The following is a 25174-nucleotide window of genomic DNA, read 5'->3' as shown; positions in this document are numbered from 1 at the left end:
ATCATTGATCATTATATAAGGTTATGAATGCTTAGTTGCAGGGTGACTCTTGGGAAATAATTAGAATGAAAAAGAGGGAGAGAAGAAGCCCAAACATCAACATGTTATTTTATAACAAAGTAGATTTTATTTGTATGATCTTAAGGAGGCTGGCATCATTCTCTTCTACAGCCACACCTCAGTCAGAGACATGTGTATGTGCAGTTCAGTGTTCTTCAATCTTTGTCGTCAATTTGCTGCAGTCAGCATCCAGTGTATGTTGCTGCAGATGAGTTGCTTTGTAACGAATTGCTGCATCACCACCATGTTGTCATCTAGTAGCAGGAATCCATGATGCGCCTCATGCTCATGAACCTCATGCCACTCATGCCCATGCTGCTGAAGTTTCTGTACTCTCCAGGCCTCATGTACCACATTCTTCCTCTGTAATGGGGCTGCTCGTACATCAGCCAGTGGCCCTCCATCACATTGCAGGACATGAAGTTGGACATTCTGTAGCGGTCCATGATGTTGTCGCAATCCTCCATCATCTCATGCATCTCACCCATAAAGTTGTCTCTCTCGTAGATCCTCATCCTGTAGGAGCCTCTGTACATGGGGATCATACGGCAGGACCTGATGCAGTCGCTCATGCCCATCATGCTCATGTAGTCAGCATACTCGCCCCTCCTCATGAAGTACTGGTTTCCCATGAAGTTGGTGCGGTCGTAGACCATGAAGCAGCCCCTCTCCACCCTGCAGGAGTGGCAGCGGTTCAGGTAGGAGGACATGTCGGCGCAGTCGCTCATGCACTCATAGGAGCGGCCCTGGAAGTTCCTCTCCTCGTAGAAGGTGATCTTTCCCATCATGTTCATGCCAGACATGTTTGCCAGGTGTTGGTGCTGTAGGTGTACTACTGCTGCTGTTGGTGGTACTGCTGCTGGAGCTGAACTGCTTGTCTACCTGCTGGAGACCTTCCTTTTTATATCTGAAAAGCAGAGGGCCCCTTTGTGAAACAGCCTGACCCAGCAACATACCATAGAAGCCCATTGAGGACTAAGGGTTTTCAACATTTACAGCTGTTTGCCCTAAAAAACCATAGAAAGGTGGTTTTACTTAGACAAAACCCTTTTGAAAGGGTTAACAAAGACTGTCTCAACCTCTTCTAAACTCTTCTAACCACATGATAGTCATAGCTAGTCTTGATCTCAAGCTTTCCTTTAAGGTTTAGGTTTGTACTAGTAGCCAAGTTATCTGCAGAAGTCTCCTCATAACAAAAACAACCGAGTGATTACAACAAATAAAAACATAGAATTAAGCACTTTAGAGTCACTGCTTTGCTTATGCAGTCGACATGAAATGTCAGAGGGGTGGGAGCCTTATGTTATTTTATGTTATGTTTATTTATTTGATATGGACATCACAAATACATTGAGACTGTTCCAGTGGACAGACCAGATGCTTTGCTTGGGTGTGTTTAGCACGTGCTAATTTTCAACACCAGTCCATAGGCGGCAATTCTAAAAGCACAGAACATATTATCAACAGTATAAGATAAAACCAAGTGCATGACACTACATCATAACAGTAGCATACTAAAAAATACAGAGCACAAGATCAATGAGAGGAGATTGAGCAAACAGAAATCATGATCATTCAGTAAAAATAGTAACAATGAAAAGGTCCATATACATGTGAGCATTGTTGTTTTGCTTTTAACCATGCTTTCAATCCTGTTAAACGAGTTTGTATCAGTCTCCAGTTTCCGGTGAGTGGGTAAAGTGTTCGATGGGTTAACTCCTTTTATTGAGAAGGCAGACTGTCCAAATGATGTTGTACACTTGGAACAATGCAGTCGCCATCGTGGGAGGCTCGTGTGTTTACTTGGCTTGAACTACAGCGTCTTTTTATCAGTGCAGAAAACAGGGGTGATACACAGTTATGAAGACATTTAAAAACGAGTCTTATATTACAGTAAATTATATAGTTTTCAAAGATTATGTCCAACCTTTTGTGACAGTTGAGGTTCCTGTCACTATGCCTCCAATTGATCATGCGCCCTGGCTACTTGGCCAAGGGGATGTCCCTTTGGGTGACTGGCAAGTGCGCATGACGGGAGGTGTGGGTTCAATCCCCGTCCGGGCCCTCTTCACCTTGCCACACTTTGAACAGGACATCTCTGAGCAGCACAGTATTTGCATTCCTTTTCACTGGTAACTTGAGTTTCAGATGTCCATTAACTAAAATCCTCCATCTGGTTAAAATATGAAGTTGACAATGACCAATGTGTAAATACTGCATGTAGCTTAAAACTGGGTAGAAAGTCCATACTTGCCAACACTCCCGATTTACGCGGGAGACTCCCGACTTTTAACCCTATTTCCCGCGATGCTCCCGGTTAGTAATTTCTCCCGCTAATCTCCCAATTTTACAGTGAAGGAAACAAGTGAGATTGTGGGGGATAATTGTTGCCGTATCTGGCAACCCTGGCCTGCCTGCACGTATGAGGCCAGCCGGTGACATGTCACTGACTGGAGTCAGTGATACCAGTAGCGTTGATACTGCGGTTGCCTGCCGCTGTCGACGTCGGCACGAGCAGACCCGCTGGTCCGAGCGGATGCGGCGGCGCACATTCGTTTTTTTTTTTTTTCCGTACTCCCCCTCCGTGCATGTCCGCGATGCACCGCTCCACAGACGTGCCCCCCCCGCACAGCAGAGGAAACGGGCCCTTGAATGGCTGATCCAGACCCCTAGATTTAAAATACGAGTTTAGTTTTTGCCCACCAGCCACTGCCCCCCACCAGACCAGCTCTGAGTTCATGTTAAGTGTCACTCCAGCCATTCTTGCCTTCAGTCAGTAGCTACTACCTAAATGTGCTTCTTTTTTTCTTCTTTTTTTTTTTTGTCTGTTCCCTTTATGTTCTCAGAGTACACTAGAATGCTTCATTTATGTGTTAAAAATTACATTTTTTTGTGGGGGGGAATGCCCCCAGACCCCCCAACAGGGGTCTAGTGACTCAACTTTTTCACCCCTTCTGACTTTACTGACAGATTCTATGCATCTTCAGGTAGGCTTACTGGACAGGGCCACCTTTGGTCAGCCTTCTGGTTTTCATTTCAACAATTACAACTGCTTTTTTTCCCATTGTCCTGATTGGTAAACAGAATCATTTATTGAATAGGCTATCAAAGAAACAGTTTCAGATCAAGTTTCCTTCAGGTTTAAAATACAAGGCAAGAAATTATGGCAATTTATAGCCACACCTGGCGAATGAACCCTGATACACTGATGAAAAAAAATCTCCCTATTTTTCACAACCCAATGTTGGCAAGTATGAAAGTCCTTTTCTTAAAGCAGAACTATGCAGGATTTCGGCTGTAATTATTGTGGCTCGGAGACACTGATGGTTGAGTGACCTATTATGAGGTGAATGGGGTCTAGGCCAATGCGCCCACCCCCCCGACCGGCTGAAAACCGCACTTGCAAGATCAGTCCTCCGTCTCGGTGTCCCAAATCTCGTCAATGGATAGAACTATTGCGAGAAAGAAGAATGAGAGAAAGAACGCAGATGACGTCATGCATGTCATGAATCGTGATTGGTTTGAATCCGGAAAGTCGGAGGAAACCATGGAAACACGAAATGTTTGTACTGATGAAGTTCGGCTTGTGGCTAACACGGAGCTAATGCTAACACGGACACACACACACCATGGATCTTTTATAAGATAATGTACATCATGACACACACACGCCTTCGCGTTTTGGAACCTTTATTCATGTGTGTATGTCTGTGTCTTTGTGTCTGTGTCAGTGTGTGGCAGTGTTAGCGTTAGCTCCGTGTTAGCATTAGCTCCATGTTAGCACTAGCCCAATGTTAGCAGGGCTTAACAAACACTGCTCTCTACCTTCAGCAGCTTCCTTGTAAACACAAGCACGTGCAGGGGGTAGCCTTTTTACATTGACAGGACCACCACGTTGTGACTCCAGCTGTGGAGATATGGACACTGATATGCTGGTAAATTATATAATGCCCACTTTTATTGAATGTTTTAAAACTGTGTTGAAATGTCTACTTAAAGCCTCTCTTTGTGTCTGTAGCACTTGGAATGTTCAACTAATAATTAACTGCGATGTGGGACAATTGAGCATACTTGCCAAGTAGGCCTATATTTATTAAAGGTTGACTATGTAGAATTACCACAACAACAACAGAAAAAGAATTCCAGCAGTCGATTGCCAGACCGTTGCTAGGTAAAACGGGCCGTTGCTAGGGACTCCGCTCTGATCAGAGGACAGACAGGAGGAGAACTAAGCAGGATATTTACTTTATGTTTCATTTTTACCGTCATTAACAGCATAATAAATGACTTGTAGCTTGTTACAGGGAGAGTGGAGGCTCTCTGCCTTCCACACCGCTGCTGAAAACCAAACCTGCGCTCAGAGCCTCCGGTGTGCTGCTCTCGTCAAGTTGAAAAAAAAAAAAAAAGGAGACTCGGTGGCACCGGGAGTGCGCGACAGTAACGTGTTTAAGACAGATAAGACTACACAAATACACCCATCCTAACATGTATATGATAATCCATTGATCCACCGATTGATTATTAAAAAGGCTTTGTTGAAAACTGACCAGGAGGAGGCAGGAAAACAGCGGAGAATTGAGCCACATGTCGGCTACAGGCAGGTACGAAAGTAAACAGAACGTTGACAGAAAGTCATTGTCTAGCCCAGTGGTTCTCAATCTTTTTTCAGAGAAGTACCCCCTGTGAAATATTTTTTCAGCCAAGTACCCCCTACCCAGCGCAAAGCATTTTTGAACCAAAAGACGTAAAACACAGCAATGTGTCATCAGTGTCTGCTTTATTTTACTTTAAAACTGTGTAAAACATTGGTTATAGTGGCCTCTTTTGAACTATTTGGAAATAAAAATAGAAATACAGACTAAAAAATAATCAACTTGATTATAAAGATTTTTGCACATGAGAATAATCATCAGTCTAAAATGCTATCTAATAAATATCTGTTCTCAAAATGAATTCATGATATCAATTATAGATACACATTTCTTCACACACACAATAAAAGTCCAGACAGTAGGGCTACTGCTTTGCAAGTCAGTCTGTGTCCTGCAACACGGTGGCATAGGGGGACTGTGCTCAGTCAGAGGTGTGGCTTCAGATCATAACAACAGGTTAAGAGCCAGAGGACTTCTCTCTGTCTGTGTTAACTGAGGCAGTGAAACACACCTGCATTAGTGGCCTTGACTTTATGAAGTTGATCGCTTTGATGCTGTCGTTTAAAATCTCATGTAACACCAACCTGAATTCATAAAGTTTCCTCATGAAGCAGTCAGGAGGCTCACCGACATGACGTGCATGTTTTGTGTTGAGATGCGGCTGGAGATGAGCAGCTTCATGCCACTGTTAGCTAACTTCTCCCCAAAAACAAAACATGATGCCTAGAGTGGGTTGCAACTCGTGGACGTAATTCCCTTCATCACAAATTCTTCTGAACACTGTCGGGATTTTACCGGCACTGGTTTCGCCTTTTTTTTTATCACTTATCCCTCCGTGTTGCAGCAGCGCTGCTGCTACGTCAACCCCGACTCCGTTGTTTGATTGACAGGCGATGCCGTGCGGCAAATGCCAGGTTGGGTTAAACCATCTGGTGGGGGGGGACTCAGGTTTTTTTCAGGATAATTAATTAGGATAATTAGGATAATTAATTAAGTAGCCCACTGAATATAAGATTTAGTTTATGAATTTAGACATGTATTTTATTGAAATATCCATTATATAATTATTTTAATGGATTTTGGAATTTATATATTTTTTAATATATATATATTTAAAATCTCACGTACCCCCTGGAGTGCCTTCACGTACCCCTAGGGGTACGCGTACCCCCATAGCCCGTCAAAGAAATTAAAAATATTAATTCTGACTAAAAAAAAAATTTTTATGGAAAAGCAATACTTTCATTCTGTACCCCTCAAAACGCCCCATGGGTGTATTATTTTTGAAAAAATATAGCTTTTAATAAATATTCTACATATTCAAACTTTAAGTTAAAGGTTGAACATGCTGTGATGTTAAACTAGGCTGGTAACTAATGTGTTTTACTTCTCTCTTAGAGAAAGGACCAGGCCAGCCACTGTTTTATTGTTAAATCATCTACATTTTGTGAATTTAACTTGTTTTGGTTCTTTTTCTTCTTTTGCCTTTGTTTCTTTTTTGTCTCTGGGACTAATGGTCAGTTATAATTCTGAGTGAATTAATTTAAATGCTGTTGATGCTGGTTGTACTCCTCTCTTACATGTGTTCTCTTCTTAGGCTGTCTCTGTATAAGGCCGGATTTGCACGGGTGTACTTCTCCTCTCTTCAGGGTGACCACATGGGTGAGACACTGTGGTGTGTAGTATACCTATAACCGCAACACGGTGTGATATACTGTAGTGGTGTATTGATATTTTATGTGTGTAGTGCTTGCTGTGTTGCATGTGTATCCCGGTGTTGGGTCTGCTGTCTCTCGTTTCTGCTCTCTCCAGGAGCCTCCTGAGGAAGAGGGATTTCTGCTCGTGCCAGTCAAATCTTTCTTGACCGAGGAGTTCCAACCAGTTATCTTTTGCAAACATTCTATTCATAGCATCCTAGACTTAATGCTTTTACACTGGATATTTTGTATTTTTTACTACTTGTAATAAATGTGTTATTTTTATACATATTTGCCTCATTGTCAACTGTCCCTTTTGCGGGTAAGGTATAAAATAGCCACACTACATGTAAAGGAAAACTGAGGGGTCCCCTCTGCCCACCATCAGGGGGTGGCGTTGTCAGACATTTTGTGGTTTTGCTGCTTGTCAGGCACCACACATAGTTCTGCTTTAAGATTTAATCTTAATCTGGTTTCCGTCCTCATCACAGCATTGAAACAGCTCTGGCAAAAATCACCAACAACCTTCTCATGGCAGCAGATTCCGGACATCTCACCATACTCATCCTCCTTGATCTCACCGCAGCTTTCGACACAATCTCCCCTAGCATCCTCCTCAACCGCCTGATATCCATTGGTTTAACTCACACCACTCTTTTCTGGTTCACCTCCTACCTCTCTGGTCGCACACAGTATGTACAGCTGAAGAACTATCAATCCCGACTTTCCCCAGTCACTCGTGGTGTGCCACAGGGCTCTGTCCTTGGCCCCCTCCTCTTCATTATCTACCTACTCTCCCTCGGCAATATCTTCAGGAATCACAGACTCAACTTTCATTACTATGCAGACGACACCCGGCTCTATCTCTCCTGTAATCCTGGCTCCACACTTCCTCCACCCCCCTCCTGTACTGTTTGCAATATGACAAAACCTGGTTTTCTTGCAACTTTCTTAAACTCAACGGAAATAAAACAGAACTCCTTTTTGTTGGCACTAAATTTACATTATCTAAATCAACAGTTTCCCACTAGTCATCGATAACACCACTGTCTATCCCTCCCCTCAGGTCAAGAGCCTAGGCGTCATCCTGAACAGCACCCTCTCCTTCACTGCCCATATCAATAACATCACCCGGTCTACATACTTTCATCTCTGCAATATCAATCGCCTTCGCCCATCCCTCTCACCTAATAGCACTTCCATATTGGTCAACGCCCATGTCACATCCTGTCTCGATTATTGTAATGCACTTCTACATGGTCTGCCACAGAAATCCCTCAATAAACTGCAATTAGTCCAGAATTCAGCTGCACGTGTCATTTCCAGAACCCCACACAGCACATCACTCCTGTCCTCAAACAGCTTCACTGGCTTCCGGTCCACCTGCACATTGACTTCAAGATCCTGCTTCTCACATTTAAGGCCCTCCATAACCTTGCACCTCCATACCTCACCAAACTCCTCCTCCCGCAAACTCAGGACCTCATCTGCTTCACTCTTCTTCACCCTCTCTTCTTCACCCTGCCCACTTAGCCACAATGGGACTAAGATCTCTAAGTGTCACAACACAGTGATGGTGTTTTTGTTTTGTCTTGTGACTTCCTGTTTTATTTTGAAATCTAACTGCCCTCTCGTTTCAGGTCACTTGCCCTTCCCTTGTGTGTCACCAGTCTGCCTGCCTTGATTTCTGATTGTCTCCACCTGTTCCCCATTTCCTGTGTGTCTATATAGGTTCTGTGTTTCCCTTTGTCTTGTGCCAGAGTGTTTCATCCTTCGTCCTTCGTCCACCCCAGCCCATAGTCCATAGTTTATTGAGCTTCCTTGTCCAATTGCCTGTTTGCCTTTTTTGCCTCATCGTGAGTGTTTTTTGTTTCCCTCCTTTGGAGTCTTTTTTTGTTGTTAAAATAAAACTGGCTTCGGCCTTTTGCCACTCTGCACCTGAGTCCTCCTTCCAGTCCAGGGGCCTCATTTATCATTGTGGATACACCTTTTTTTACACCCTTTTTCCCCCGTTTTGTGCGTACGCACTTTTCTCCACCAAATTTTGGATCTATCAAGCCAAAACCTGACGGGGAAAAGTGCGGACATTTACACCCATTTTGACCCTGGCGTACCGTGATTTACGCCTTTTTTGAGGAACAGGAGGAATTGGCGACACCGTTGCTGAGTCAGAGAACTGCAGTGTGAGAGGGAGAGGAGCGGAGTACATTTAGAAGAGCACAGTAGGATTTTTTGAAGTAATTGTGGTAGTGGTGGACCGTTGATGCTGGCAATCCAACCCGCTCTATAATAACACTAGGCTCTATGTTAATTGATAAACAGAGCGGATTGAGGATTTTGCTTTTTTGATTAGGCTATGTGTCTGAGTCCTGAAAGCTGCCTATAAATAAAATGCATTATTATTATAATTATTATTATTATTATTATTATTAATTAAGCTGTTGAACTTTGATATCCAATTTCATCTGAGCCTGTTTCACAACAAAGTTAATTTTACTTGCCATCACTGACCATTATATAAGGTTATGAAAGCTTAGTTGCAAGGTGACTCTTGGGAAATAATTAGAATGAAAAAGAGGGAGAGAAGTCCAAACATCAACACGTTATTTTATAACAAAGTAGATTTTATTTGTATGATCTTAAGGAGGCTGGCATCATTCTCTTCAACAGCCTTGTTGTCATCTAGTAGCAGGAATCCATGATGCGCCTCATGCTCATGAACCTCATGCCGCTCATGCCCATGCTGCTGAAGTTTCTGTACTCTCCGGGCCTCATGTACCACATTCTTCCTCTGTAATGGGGCTGCTCATACATCAGCCAGTGGCCCTCCATCACGTTGCAGGACATGAAGTTGGACATTCTGTAGCGGTCCATGATGTTGTCGCAATCCTCCATCATCTCATGCATCTGGCCCATAAAGTTGTCTCTCTCGTAGATCCTCATCCTGTAGGAGCCTCTGTACATGGGGATCATACGGCAGGACCTGATGCAGTCGCTCATGCCCATCATGCTCATGTAGTCAGCATACTCGCCCCTCCTCATGAAGTACTGGTTTCCCATGAAGTTGGTGCGGTCGTAGACCATGAAGCAGCCCCTCTCCACCCTGCAGGAGTGGCAGCGGTTCAGGTAGGAGGACATGTCGGCGCAGTCGCTCATGCACTCATAGGAGCGGCCCTGGAAGTTCCTCTCCTCGTAGAAGGTGATCTTTCCCATCATGTTCATGCCAGACATGTTTGCCAGGTGTTGTTGCTGTAGGTGTCCTACTGCTGCTGCTGTTGGTGGTACTGCTGCTGGAGCTGAACTGCTTGTCTACCTGCTGGAGACCTTCCTTTTTATACCTGAAAAGCAGAGGGCCCCTTTGTGAAAACAGCCTGACCCAGCAACATACCATAGAAGCCCATTGAGGACTAAGGGTTTTCAACATTTACAGCTGTTTGCCCTAAAAAACCATAGAGAGGTGGTTTTACTTAGACAAAACCCTTTTGAAAGGGTTAACAAAGACTGTCTCAACCTCTTCTAAACTCTTCTAACCACATGATAGACATAGCTAGTCTTGATCTCAAGCTTTCCTTTAAGGTTTAGGTATTTACTAGTGGCCAAGTTATCTGCAGAAGTCTCCTCATAACAAAAACAACCGAGTGATTACAACAAATAAAAACATAGAATTAAGCAGTTTAGAGTCAGTGCTTTGCTTATGCTATGCAGTCGACATGAGATGTCAGAGGCGTGGGAGCCTTAGATTATGGCCAACCTTTGAACAGGACATATCTGAGCAGCACGGTATGAGTTTCAGATGTCCATTAACTAAAATCCTCCATCTGGTTAAAATATGACGTTGACAATGACCAATGTCTAAATACTGTATGTAGCTTAAAACTGGGTAGAAAGTCCTTTTTTTAAGATTCAGGGCTCTAATTTCGTAAACTAGTCGCAGGCGCGACGGATCTGCCCTGCGCCTCGCCTTCGCCTCGCCAACGGGGGGTGTGTCCAGATGCAGTTTGCATTTTTCGTTTATTACACGGCAGGCCACAGTGGGGCGCAATCCCACCTCCTTCCCTCCCACCAGCGCAAGTGGCAAAGAGGGAGGAGAGAAAGGCGTGGGGTGAATTTAACACAGCCGAGTCCGTTCTTCACCAATCAAATGAGCTCCTCTCTTTCCCTTTAAATCCGCCGCGGGCGAGGCGCAAGATTGATTACACCGTGGAAGAAGGAGGCAGCAGTGAGACGGGAGGAAACTGATGTTCTGGTCCGGTTCAAGCTCGCAGTGTCCGAATATATATGGTCGCGCGAACAGACCCCACGGGCTGACTATGCAAAAGAAGTCTGGGAGGAGGTTACTGATATTGTTATCCAGGTTTGCTCTGACATATTGAGAGCCATTGCCCAGTAAAAAAAAAAAAAACACACACACACACACACACACACCCCTTTTCCATTAATAAGGACACTCATATTTAGTAACCTATATTTAAACCCGTGTGCACAGAATCACAACATAAACAAACAGCTGTGCGTAAAGGATGCATCACGGAGCGTCTCTCTTTTTCTTTTTTCTTTAGAATTTTCCTGAGATGGGAGATGCCGAATATATGCTCACTATCTGATGCCGAGGCTGATTGTGGTTTGCTGAGAGAGATGATAGTTTATTTGTTTTCAGTTTTTGGTTATGGTCGCGTGATGATGCGGCCGCTCGCCCGCTAATAAATCAATAAGTAAATAAATAAATATAGCGGATCATCGCAACGGCAAAGTGTGTAGTGTCAACACAGCAGCGACATGCAGTCATCCATCCTCACTGTCCTGCTCTTGGGACATCCACGGCTGCTTAGTCCCAGTCCCTCACTGGCTTCATCTGTGTTAATTCAGTCAGGCTGAGTTTCCATTATGCATGCCGACAGCCTTTGATCTGTCATCAGTGTGACGGGACAATCGATATAGATATAAGTGTATGTGCTGATTCAGATAGTTACAATAAATAGTGGTTATTGTGATTATTAATTGCATTTAAATGTGCCTGAAACTGTGGAAACCTTCCTGTGAGGTCTTGGTGACGTGTGCACACTGCGCTGGCTGTGCTTCGCCTTGCGCCAAGAGTAGACCTGGTTGGAGCTGGCGAGCTTTCGGCGCACTCTCAGCGCAGCCTTTTAGCAGGAAATTGTCACTGCGCCAAGCTGAATCTGTCGACACCTCCCCCTGCTGCGCCGCCACACCCATCTCGGCGCACCGCAGTTTACTAATTTACCAAATCCACTGTGCATGGTGCTGCACTGGAGGAAATTACCACTGCGCCGGCCTCGCCAGGCTTTGCCGCGCTGTGCCCCCCTGAGTTGCACCAAGAAATTAGAGCCCATAATCTTGATCTGGTTTCCATCCTCATCACAGCATTGAAACAGCTCTGGCAAAAATCACCAACAACCTTCTCATGGCAGCAGATTCCGGACATCTCACCATACTCATCCTCCTTGATCTCACCACAGATTTCGACACAATCTCCCCTAGCATCCTCCTCAACCGCCTAATCTCCATTGGTTTAACTCACACCACTCTTTCCTGGCTCACCTCCTACCTCTCCGGTCGCACACAGTATGTACAGCTGAAGAACTATCATCCCAACCTTCCCCAGTCACTTGTGGTGTGCCACAGGGCTCCGTCCTTGCCCCCCTCCTCTTCATTATCTACCTACTCCCCCTCTGCAATATCTTCAGGAATCACAGACTCAACTTTCATTACTATGCAGAAGACACCCGGCTCTATCTCTCCTGTAATCCTGGCTCCACACTTCCTCCACCCCCCTCCTGTACTGTTTGCAAGATGTCAAAACCTGCTTTTCTCACAACTTTCTTAAACTCAACGGAAATTAAAACAGAACTCCTTTTTGTTGGCACTAAATCTACATTATCTAAATCAAACAATTTCCCACAAGTCATCGATAACACCACTGTCTATCCCTCCCCTCAGGTCAAGAGCCTAGGCTTCATCCTGGACAGCACCCTCTCCTTCACTGCCCATATCAATAACATCACCCGGTCTACATAGTCCTTGGGCCAAGACCCAGAATTTCACATATCGGTATCACCTGGGAGGGCAAATTCTAGTTGTGATTTTTTTATTCCTATACACCCCTATATTAAGTTTTGATATGATAGACCCTGCTGACTGGCAACTTTATAGTATTTAAAGTATTCTTAAAGTAATAGACTGTTGCTGTTCAGAAACTAAAAAAGTGCCTTCCCTGGAAATCATCTTACTTTCATCATATCTGATCCATCATCTAAGATGGCATAGGTATCAAAGGTTTTGTCCTTGTTAGAGAGTCTCACTTTAACAACTTTGGGCCTTTCTCAAATGAAATCTGGTGTTTGTCTCACGCGCTCTCTTTTTTCACACTCCCTTGCTTGCCCTCGTATCGATCTGCCTAGACTGGACAAAAACAGACACTCTGACACCATGAAAATGAAACACTATAATTCCTGTGACAACTGGCCATGGTAGTCCTGGTCAGCCCCACGTGTCAATCACAGGCTACAGAGGTTCAGCAAAACGTGTAGGCACGTGAATTACTGTAATATTATAATTGATGACATAGTACACGCATTGCCAGGAAAGATCCGATCTGTCTGTTTAGACTGCAGACGTATTGGCAGATATCCTATTTGTAGGTATCTGATTTATTTCCACATATAACGGGGGCCTGAATCTGATCTGACAATATCCGATTCCATGCGTATTTGTCCCGTTGACACGTTCATGTTACAGATCCGATCTGAGCCACTTGAGAGGAAAAAATCAGAATTGGGCCACTTGAACCATGTAGTGTAAAGACAGCCTTAGTTGTGCCACTTCCAGCCTCAGTAGGACAGATTCAGGAGGCTGTGATACAGGTGCCGCTCTGGCCTGTGGTTGTTGGGGAGGCCTGCCATAAAGTTCTTGGAGGCATTCTCTCCCACTGTGGCCTTTCTCCTTGCTCTCTCCCATCATGTTGCTGAACGGGTCATGGGTCCATTTTCCAGCCTGGGTGTTTGCTCCGGCTCGAAGGACCGTCAAAAAACTATGATGTGTGATGTCCAAAAAGAGTGTTAAACGACTTTTAATGTGTTATTGGCCGTCTGTGTTCTTTTTGGAATTAATGATATCTGCCAATATGGGAAAACAACAAAATACGAAAAAAATATAAAAAGCTGCTCCTATGAAAAGGCTATCATAATTTAATTTACTTATATTGACCCTAAAAACAATTTAGTATAGGTAAGGTCTTGCCCACTCAAGTGATACCGGTATCTGGTCTGGCCCAAGGACTAACATACTTTCATCTCTGCAATATCAATCGCCTTCGCCCAACCCTCTCACCTAATAGCACTTCCAGATTGGTCAACGCCCATGTCACATCCTGTCTCGATTACTGTAATGCACTTCTGCATGGTCTGCCACAGAAATCCCTCAATAAACTGCAATTAGTCCAGAATTCAGCTGCACGTGTCATTTCCAGAACCCCATCAACACAGCACATCACTCCTGTCCTCAAACAGCTTCACTGGCTTCCGGTCCACCTCCGCATTGACTACAAGATCCTGCTCCTCACATTTAAGGCCCTCCATAACCTTGCACCTCCATACCTCACCAAACTCCTCCGTACCTACACACCTTCCCGCAAACTCAGGACCTCCTCTGCTTCACTCCTCTTCACCCCCTCTGCCCACTTAGCCACTTAGCAGCTAAGCTGCACTGCCCCTCAGCTCTGGAACACATTCCCACAGCACATCCGAACTTCAACAATACTGTCAACCTTCAAGTCACATCTCAAAACACACCTGTTCAGGCTGGCCTAGCCCCATTAACATATTGTATTTCTTTGTCGTCGTTCACTGTTGCTTATTGTTTTATTCTTGTCTATAATTATTGTTGTTTAATTATTGCTTCATTCTTTGTTTTATTGTTTTACTATTTGTACTTTTAATTGTTTTATTGTAAAGTGACCTTGAGAGTCTTGAAAGCTGACTATAAATAAAATGTATTATTATTATTATTATTATTATTATTATTATTATTATTATTAATTTAGGTGTTGAACTTTGATATCCAATTTCATCTGAACCTGTTTTACAACAAAGTTAATTTTACCTGCCATCATTGACCATTATATAAGCTTATGAGTGCTTAGTTGCAGGGTGACTCTTGGTAAATAATTCAAATGAAAAAGAGGAAGAGAAAAAGTCCAAACATCAACATGTTATTTTATAACAAAGTAGATTTTATTTGTATGATCTTAAAGAGGCTGGCATGACTCTCTTTAACAGCCACACCTCAGTCAGAGACATGTGTATGTGCAGTTCAGTGGTCTTCAATCTTTGTTGTCAATTTGCTGCAGTCAGCATCCAGTGTATGTTGCTGCAGATGAGTTGCTTTGTAACGAATTGCTGCATCACCACCACGTTGTCATCTAGTAGCAGGAATCCATGATGCGCCTCATGCTCATGAACCTCATGCCGCTCATGCCCATGCTGCTGAAGTTTCTGTACTCTCCGGGCCTCATGTACCACATTCTTCCTCTGTAATTGGGCTGCTCATACATCAGCCAGTGGCCCTCCATCACATTGCAGGACATGAAGTTGGACATTCTGTAGCGGTCCATGATGTTGTCGCAATCCTCCATCATCTCATGCATCTGGCCCATGAAGTTGTCTCTCTCGTAGATCCTCATCCTGTAGGAGCCTCTGTACATGGGGATCATACGGCAGGACCTGATGCAGTCGCTCATGCCCATCATGCTCATGTAGTCAGCATACTCGCCCCTCCTCATGAAGTACTGGTTTCCCATGAAGTTGGTGCGGTCGTAGACCATGAAGCAGCCCCTCTCCACCCTGCAGGAGTGGCAGCGGTTCAGGTAGGAGGACATGTCGGGGCAGTCGCTCATGCACTCATAGGAGCGGCCCTGGAAGTTCCTCTCCTCGTAGAAGGTGATCTTTCCCATCATGTTCATACCAGACATGTTTGCCAGGTGTTGTTGCTGTAGGTGTACTACTGCTGCTGTTGGTGGTACTGCTGCTGGAGCTGAACTGCTTGTCTACCTGCTGGAGACCTTCCTTTTTATACCTGAAAAGCAGAGGGCCCCTTTGTGAAACAGCCTGACCCAGCAACATACCATAGAAGCCCATTGAGGACTAAGGGTTTTCAACATTTACAGCTGTTTGCTCTAAAAAAAAACCCCATAGAGAGGTGGTTTTACTGGACAAAGCCCTTTTGAAAGGGTTAACAAAGACTGTCTCAACCTCTTCTAAACTCTTCTAACCACATGATAGGTATAGCTAGTCTTGATCTCAAGCTTTCCTTTAAGGTTTAGGTTTTTACTAGTAGCCAAGTTAGAAGTGCAGAAGTCTCCTCATAACAAAAACAACAACAAATAGAAACATAGAATTAAGCAGTTTAGAGTCAGTGCTTTGCTTATGCTATGCAGTCGACATGAGATGTCAGAGGCGTGGGAGCCTTAGATGATGTCCAACCCTTGAACAGGATATCTCTGAGCAGCACTGTATTTGCATTCCTTTTTTCTCTGGTAACTTGAGTTTCAGATGTCCCTTAACTAAAATCATCCATCTGGTTAAAATATGAATTTGACAATGACCAATGTGTAAATACTGTATGTAGCTTAATTACAAATGGGTAGAAAGTCCTTTTTTAAGATTTAATGTAGGGCTTTTGAAGTATTTATTGTGGCAGGACAGTGTTAGGGACAGGAAATCAGGGGAGAGAGCGGTATAACATGCAGGAATGGGCTGCAAGTTGGATTCATATTTGGGCTGCTGCACTCTGGGTGAGCCCCTGGAGCGCCCCATAGAGTCCCTTTTAAAGCTTGTGACAGGCAACCACAACACCAACACATTGGTAATATGACATAATTGAAAAGTAGCGCTGTATCGTTCGCAAACGCAATCTCTCCCTGACCTGATTCATTCTTTTCTCAGATCAGTTGAGCTCAGCAGCGAGTGTGCAGGCTGATAGCGGAACTCCCATGTGGTCTGTGAATCACTGACTGTGTTTGTATGGACTTCAGTATCCCGATTTTGCTCAATATCTCGATTTCGATCAAATTCGGGATATGGTGTTTACATGAACTCAGAGAAACCTGGTTATTCAGTATCCCCGTATGTGGTAAATACCAGTATCCCAGTTTCTGATTACTGCGTCTTATGTGCGCATGCATGTTTCATGTTTGGAAGGAAGCACGACAAATTGGAAATCTGTACAAATCAGAAAATTTACAAATTAAATTTGTTATATAACTTAATTAAATTAAATTAAATGTAATGCAGGCTGATTGGTTCATTGTAAAACATGTATTTATTGATGTAAATGTGGTGATTTCTGTATGTAGGCTACAGAGCCCAGAGGCAGTGCTGCTCTTCTGTCCAATACACACATGAAGCTTCACTTTTTATTGAAACAAACTAATACGACTGCCACAATCATTAGATTTCATCAATGAGACCAGCATTTATCTCCTAAAAAGAATTTAACCAGCCAGTGGTAAACCTCTAAAAGCCTGTGGGTAAGTTAATTAGCAATCGTTTTCTACCCCGAAATGACGACATAGGTTGACCGTCCGAACACCTCAGGAGACAAGGCTGCTTCCTCTGTGATGTCCCGGTCGCTGCTCACACAGGTGGAGCTTCACTTCTCCGAAAAACATCGGAGAAAACTTCTAAACAGCCGTCATTTGGATAAACTGACCGCACATTAGGGATCTAAACAGTTACTTTCTCACATGAAAAAATATTTAAACTTACTCATTGAGTGCCAACCACGTAATTTCTTGTTCTTCGTTCCCATGCGTTGAGTGCCAAAAACAAGATTTTACGTTTTTTGCTTTTTTTTAAATTATGAAAATAGACACTTTAACACACCTGATGTGTAAATTTGGGGACTCTACGACGAGCAGAACTGAAATAGATGATGATCAAAGTCTCATGACAGCTCACAATCTGGACGTTTTCATCATAACTCGGCTTTTGCAAACCGAGTTCTGCATGTGGCTTTCAGATATCGGGGTATGTTATACATGCTTCAGTATTCTGGTTTCTTTCTGAGTACTCCAGGCAGCAAAATCAGGTTTCTCAAAATCAGGATAAGGGCTTATCCCGATTTCTGAAATTAGGAAATGGTGTTTACATGCTCAAACTTAAAAACGCAATACTTAAAAACCCCGATCAAAACCGGGATACTGAAGTCCATGTAAATGCAGTCACTGAATCACTTGTGAATCTGGTGGTGGAAACTCTCATTGCGAGGTAACGGTGTCTGTCACAGTACTAAACGTACTGTCACTCAAGGCAGAGGGCTCACGTTCATTGAACGTACTACTCAATTTGGTGTTAGGTCGTTCACAAACGTGTCTCTGTGTCACTCACAAATGTTTGTGTAGCACATTCTGTGAATGTACCGGTCACACATACGTCTAACTATAGGCCGGACGGTCTGGAATTTAAATTCCCTGCCCAGCGTCCTAGATCCGGATGCTTATTTGTCCTCCTTTTTGGAGTTGCACTTGAACGTAACGCAGCATATTGTTCAAGATTGCCAGAAAAAATGAAGAAAAAAGTTGCCTGCACACTGTCCTACCACGACTTGCAAAAATGTTTAATATATAACAAAGAAACAACATTTTGGTCCTCAGACCTTTGTCAAGCAGATATTTAAAAACACAGTGGTAATACATGGAGAGTATATGGCCTACTCTTTGGGAGGTAGCCAATCAGAGGCTGAGTAAAAAGAGGACCAATGGTAAATCATGTCCACCTGCATTCAACTGCAAATCATTTAGAAACCTCCCCCAAGAGGAGGTCATAAGAAACACATTAAATTACATCAATAAATTGTAAGACTGTACTAGTCACTTCATGACAGACACATACATGAGTGTAAGCCCATATACAGTATGTGCCTCTCTGCAGCAAGACAAAAAAGGACAATCCAAATACAATAACAATGATTCATACACAATTGTAGAAAATGTATTTAAATGAAGAAAAATAGATATTTTTTGTAGCGCTCCCCTCGGTAGTCATAGCGATAAGGGCAGGGCTTTTGGGTTCTTCTAATAGGGGTCCGCCCGTTATTCAGACATCCCGCTATTCCGACATGTCTCTATTTAGACATCCCGCTATTACGATATCCCTCTATCTAGACATGCCGCTATTCCGACACTTTTTGGTATTGCCTTTCCGACACGTCATCTTTTTTTTATTTTCTTTTTTTTTACACAGCTGCGATACCCAGGCGCGTCTCTCTCTCTTTTTTCTTTCTGCCTATCACTGGTTTGATGAGGGAGTGATGTTCTTAAACTCAACAACTAAACCATCAAGTCGCAAACAAAACTGACACACATGATAAACAAACAGAACTATGCTGCAGTTTGTTTGTCAAGTTAACCTGTCACCTTCAGCACCATGGACAGCGCCGCGGAGAAGTGCAGCTGTGAGCGTCTGGGCTCTGGGCTTAGGGCCTGGGGCCTCATTTATCAAAACTGTACGTAAGCAGTGTAAAACTGCTGCTACTAAATTTTTTGCTTAGGCCTACGGTGAAAAGACACCCAAAATATTTACACCTTTTTCAGATCTATCAAACTGTGCGTGCACAACTCTCGCAATTTCTCTTTGATAAATCAAACTGGATCCAAGAATGGTGCACACTTGAACACACCTCATATTCCGCCCCCGGAACGTCTAGACACAACCATATATGGTCAGCACGTGCATATTAAGTAGCCATGTGCGCTCTGTGGAGTGGCTACAAAGTGACAACAAAGACAACGGGCGGAGGGTGGGGGAAAGAAAGCAAGATACATGGCATCGGGCAATAAATCAGTCAGAAAAATGATCTTGCTACAATAAAAACAAAAACCTCCCAAATCTCAACAAAAGGGAGCAGAAAGAAGAATAATCTCATGTAATCTGCCCCTTTATCCCAGAAAATCTTTTTTCCTATGTCAAAACAATGTAAAGCAGGATTTCCAGGATAGTTACCATTACTTTGAACGCCTTTCCACTACACAGTTACAGCTCTACTGGACTCGGTTTAGGTCATTTTCCATTACAGCTGAGTCCTTCACAGTTCCTCCTCAGGGCCGCGTTGTCTCATTCTTTATTCTCTCGTCAGCTCCAAACACACGTGCACCTCGCTAACTCAGGTGACAGAATAATAACAGTCTCAGCAGGCGCTGCTGCCGGTGTGTTTTTAAACTTGGCGGGTTTGTTTTTTCTTCTCTCTTATAGGCCTATGTATTTGTGTATGAGAAACAGTGTCTCAGATGAAAAAAAAAAAATCAGAAGGACACGTCTGACTATAACGTAATCAATGTCGGAAAAGCGGAATGTTTGAAAAATAGTAAAGTGCCGCTACTCCGACAATTGAAAAAAAAATGTCAATGTCGAAATAGCGGCATGTCGGAATAGCAGCATGTAACCCTTCTAATATATTTCTCAACTATTCTTAACCCTGATTAACTCAGTTTTAATGTTTGTTTTGAATCTCTCTTTTTTTTAATTACACACATGAACTGTTTTTAACTTACCTATGAATTCAGGTCTCTACGTGTCTCTCAGAATTAACTGATTTCCCCTTTAAGGTAAGTAATGAAATACACAACACAAGGTTTTAGAAAATAAGTTCTCAATTATTTACTCAATAATGAAATGATTAAGGCAATGTAAAAAATAAAATAAATATGAATGTTCTTTTTGTTTTTAAACCTTCACAATAAATTCCCTCTTTTTAAGGTAAACACTGTTTTGTCCCCTTTTTTCACAGGAAACACATTAATGAATTCTCCCTCTTTTGTAAGGAAAATATTAACTGAAATAACTCTTTTTTTCCACAGGTAAATACAGTAAATGAAATATACTTTCTTTTGTTTCAGAAAAAACACTGTAGTACAAATATGCAAATATCAATAAACACTTAACCCAAATGGATTAATGCAGAACCATAAATTCACTCAAATGCAATATGTGGGCCCACACACCTTATTACTAAAGCCGGCACTCTTATTAATTTTTTTCAAATAAACTGGGGTACCCCTTTAGTGCATCGGTGCAGGCCTGGATGGAGCTTGGGTTTGTGGAAGCCTTAAACACAATGGCTGCTTCACCCCGACTGGGCCACAGAAAGAAAAAAGGTACCTGAATGACCAGTGTTGTATCCATACACACGGGCTGATGGCAGGAGAAGAGGTGAGTTGAGGAGAAGATCCGTCCGGAGGAAACGAAGACCCGTCACTGCCGATGTCGCGGTGCTCGCTCGTCGTCTGCAGCTCCACGCTCGCTTTTCCCACAGTCACCGCCGCACAGGTAGCTTGCCGCTAACTTATCACAGTCACTGCGAGCTACTAGCTACTGAATTAGCTAGCTTCACGTCGTCCTCACGGGTTGAGTAGTTCACTCACACACACAGGAAAGTCACCACTTAGTCCTCTGGAGAGTCCGGGTTGAACGCCTCCACGAAGTTGGTTACAAACTAATCTAAACAGTCTCTTTTCGTTACTGCTTTCTACACGCTTCTTGTGTCTTCTCGCTCCGCCGCTCTCTCTCTCTCTCTGCCTCGCTCGCCCTTGGTCTGTCCCTCACTCTTTTCCTGTCCGTCCTGAAACACCTGAGATGTTACGTTCCGGCTGATCTCTATTAACCCCATAAATGCTGGTACATACTGTTTTTACAGATACATCATCTTTCAAATAAAACAATAAACATATAATATATATTTTTAAACTGCTTTTAACACTTTTATAACATTTTAATGAATTTCTACCTTTTGAATCACACTATTTATATGCTTGGATGAAATGATATTGCTTAATATTTTTAACCGGGTTACATTTTTATTCTAGAAAAACATCATAAGAGTGCATGGAGAAGCCTATATGTAAAAATACAAGGGTACGACTTTGCCTGGCATCCTAGCATCCTAGCCCGCCATGTAGTGGGAGAGTGGAGCGGAGCACGGAGCAGCATGTGGGAGGAGAGCGCCAAAGAGACCCACGTAAATGAAAGGAACCATTAACATTTCAGCCTAAATAAACAATAAAATATTGGCGGATACATTTTTTAACACAGAACGAGGTGGTTGTCAGCAGCAGTGCAATTATAGCTTCTTCTAACGTTAAATGCTATAAAAATAAGTTTTATGCAACAAGGCAGATAGGCTGTAGTGCAAACAGTCAGTGCAGTTAAACAGCACAGGTGCGAGCGGGGGCGGAGCGGTGTGTGTGTGGGCAGGGGGGTGGGTGGCGTGTCCGAGTATCCGCGCATCCGCCGAGCGCCGAGCTGTGAAAGGGGGGGTCCGAGTAGGTGAAATGGTAGTCGGATGCCGTCCAAGCCCAGCCCTAACTAACATCAATGTTGTTTTATACAGTTAAAGCAGAAGTAAGCGGAATGTTTGTGTTAATATAAGTCTTAAATAGTTATACCTTCTGACGGCAACCACTTATATAGAGAGTTTGGTCTGAAACACGGGTCTGTCAGTCACTCTGCTGTAAGCCGAGGAGAAAACTTTACTTGTATCCTACAACCTTTATCCAATGAGGAGAAAGAACGGCATAAAGGGGCGGTCCTCTCTGTGTGTGCAGCCAAGGGATGTGCGTGAATGTGGTGACGTAGGGACGAGGGCGGGGACTGCTAACTCCATCGGCTGACAAGAAGTTAGCCAAAACCACCGGATCGCTTACTTCTGCTTTAATTTAGGCTAGATGCCAAATGCTTTGGTGATGTTTCTGGTCCGGTCTGTGTTCATGTTAAGAGGCAGGCTGCTTAAAAGCAGCAGGATTGACATATCGGGGTGACGCCATCTTATAAGCGTTAACGTGTTTGATGCACACTCCAAGTTTTCTAGTGATTTTGCCCACATAACATAAACCACAGGTACGCTTGTCCCCTCAGTTTGATTTTCTATGTATTTATGCAGAGAGCACTGAAGATCTCAGCCCTATGATACTGCACTTAAAGAAGAGAAAAAATTGGTGTGTTTTTGTTTTTTAAATGAACCAGTTGGTTGGTACAATTAAGGCGCTGAAATATGATATCCAATTTTATCTGAACCTGTTTCACAACAAAGTTAATTTTACTTGCCATCATTGATCATTATATAAGGTTGTGAAAGCTTAGTTGCAGGGTGACTCTTGGAAAATAATTTGAATGAAAAAGAGGGAGAGAAAAAGTCCAAACATCAACATATTATTTTATAACAAAGTAGATTTTATTTGTATGATCTTAAGGAGGCTGGCATCATTCTCTTTAACAGCCACACCTCAGTCAGAGACATGTGTATGTGCAGTTCAGTGTTCTTCAATCTTTGTCGTCAATTTGCTGCAGTCAGCATCCAGTGTATGTTGCTGCAGATGAGTTGCTTTGTAACGAATTGCTGCATCACCACCACGTTGTCATCTAGTAGCAGGAATCCATGATGCGCCTCATGCTCATGAACCTCATGCCGCTCATGCCCATGCTGCTGAAGTTTCTGTACTCTCCGGGCCTCATGTACCACATTCTTCCTTTGTAATGGGGCTGCTCGTACATCAGCCAGTGGCCCTCCATCACATTGCAGGACATGAAGTTGGACATTCTGTAGCGGTCCATGATGTTGTCGCAATCCTCCATCATCTCATGCATCTGGCCCATGAAGTTGTCTCTCTCGTAGATCCTCATCCTGTAGGAGCCTCTGTACATGGGGATCATACGGCAGGACCTGATGCAGTCGCTCATGCCCATCATGCTCATGTAGTCAGCATACTCGCCCCTCCTCATGAAGTACTGGTTTCCCATGAAGTTGGTGCGGTCGTAGACCATGAAGCAGCCCCTCTCCACCCTGCAGGAGTGGCAGCGGTTCAGGTAGGAGGACATGTCGGCGCAGTCGCTCATGCACTCATAGGAGCGGCCCTGGAAGTTCCTCTCCTCGTAGAAGGTGATCTTTCCCATCATGTTCATGCCAGACATGTTTGCCAGGTGTTGTTGCTGTAGGTGTACTACTGCTGCTGTTGGTGGTACTGCTGCTGGAGCTGAACTGCTTGTCTACCTGCTGGAGACCTTCCTTTTTATACCTGAAAAGCAGAGGGCCCCTTTGTGAAAACAGCCTGACCCAGCAACATACCATAGAAGCCCATTGAGGACTAAGGGTTTTCAACATTTACAGCTGTTTGCCTTAAAAAACCATAGAGAGGTGGTTTTACTTAGACAAAACATTTTTGAAAGGGTTAACAAGGAACAATAGCACCTTTCTAAATAACATAACCGTAGAACACAATACTCTCCTTAGCTTTGGAATTTCACTTGTTTTGTCTCATTATTAACAGTTTGCAACTTCATCCAAGTATTTTTTGGGAAAGACTCATAATACCAAAAAAACACAAAGACATTTGAGTATGTAAACACATTTCCACACTCTTACAAACTTAGCATTTAAACAGTTTATTGAACATTTCAATGTAAAGTCTTCGGCCTGTAGCCTTAAAAATTATGACTATGACTGATGTTGGAGAAGAGTTTTAGTTTGTCAGGGCCTTTTATTAATCAAGCATTGGTTTCCTCATTAAAGTGCATTACTTACTGAAAGTGAAATGTACAATTAAATTACATGAGAAATAACTAAATATCTTTGATATGCCACAGTTGTATCAATTATGAGGTAATCAATTGAATGTGTCTTGGGGAAAGGGCTGTATGGCAGTAAGCTGTCAACAGTGGCAATCTATCAGAAGGGTTAGGGTTAAAAGCAGCAGGTCTGTCGGGGTTAAAGGATTTCATAATGATTACTTTATATATTGTAGCCGTGAGACTTGCCATACAAAGGTCAGTTGTGCAAAAGTATGAAATAAGTCTGTATAGGATATATACTGTATGTCAGACATGACTACACAGACAGACAAACCTTGACTTACCATGTGACAAAATGTAGTGTCATATTGTGAAACATGGAACCAAGACTAGTGACAGTCTAAACATAAACCCTACTGTGCTGTGCTTCCCCTTTTTACTTATTCTGCACTTTCTCTAGTCAACTTCAAAAGAAAAACAAATGCAGCTCTAATGAGTTGTACTGATAATCAACAAGACTACAGATAATCATGAACACATTTATTAATAAAATAACAGAAAGATAGAAGATAGACTCGTGTCAGAGAATAAGCCCGCATTCTCACATGAATTGTGTTAATGCAGAAGTGTTTATAGAAATAATAATCAGGTACTGTTAATCCCCTAAACCTAATGATGTGTTTTTTGTGCCTCCACCTAATGAAGCCACAATGGTTATTTTAGCATTGCAGCTGTAAAGGAAATCACAATTTAACAGACAGATAATATATATTTCAGAACTGTCTCAAAATGTCAATTCAAATTAAATTTAAAGCAGAAGTAAGCGATCCGGTCGTTTTGGCTAATGCTGCGTTCCAGGCAGGCTTTTGAAACCGTAAGTTACAGCTTCAAGTCATGACTTACAACTTTGTAGCGTTCCACGCAACCCGTAACTCGTGTTTTTCCGACCTGTTGCCTGTGAAAGTGCACTATAACGGCCACTCGTGTTTTTCCGACCCGTGAACTCGTACCAGATCGAACTGGTACGACTTCACAGGTCGGAAAAACACGAGTTACGGGTTGCCTTGAACGCACCATAACTTCTTGTCAACCGATGGAGTTAGCAGCCCCCGCCCTCGTCATGGATCTATTGGTCCTCATCCCTACGTCACCACATTCACGGGCATCCCTTGGCTGCACACACAGAGAGGAC

General features: G+C 43.2%; 4 pseudogenes; all 4 read right to left on the bottom strand.

Annotated features, from left to right (window-relative positions):
* Positions 1-277: 277 nt before the first annotated feature.
* On the bottom strand, positions 278-863 carry LOC146961947 (gamma-crystallin M2 pseudogene; annotated as a pseudogene).
* An 8226-nt stretch (positions 864-9089) lies between these two features.
* On the bottom strand, positions 9090-9643 carry LOC146961946 (gamma-crystallin M2 pseudogene; annotated as a pseudogene).
* A 5166-nt stretch (positions 9644-14809) lies between these two features.
* LOC146961945 (gamma-crystallin M2 pseudogene) lies at positions 14810-15395 on the bottom strand (annotated as a pseudogene).
* Positions 15396-22799: 7404 nt separating this feature from the next.
* Positions 22800-23404, bottom strand: LOC146961944 (gamma-crystallin M2 pseudogene; annotated as a pseudogene).
* Positions 23405-25174: the final 1770 nt, after the last annotated feature.

The sequence above is a fragment of the Trachurus japonicus genome, chromosome 24 (assembly GCF_045865225.1).
Source record: "Trachurus japonicus isolate A0001 chromosome 24, Traja_1.0".
NCBI lineage: Eukaryota > Metazoa > Chordata > Actinopteri > Carangiformes > Carangidae > Trachurus > Trachurus japonicus.
Note: the sequence above shows the minus strand (reverse complement) of the source record. Positions and strands in the feature narration are given on the sequence as shown.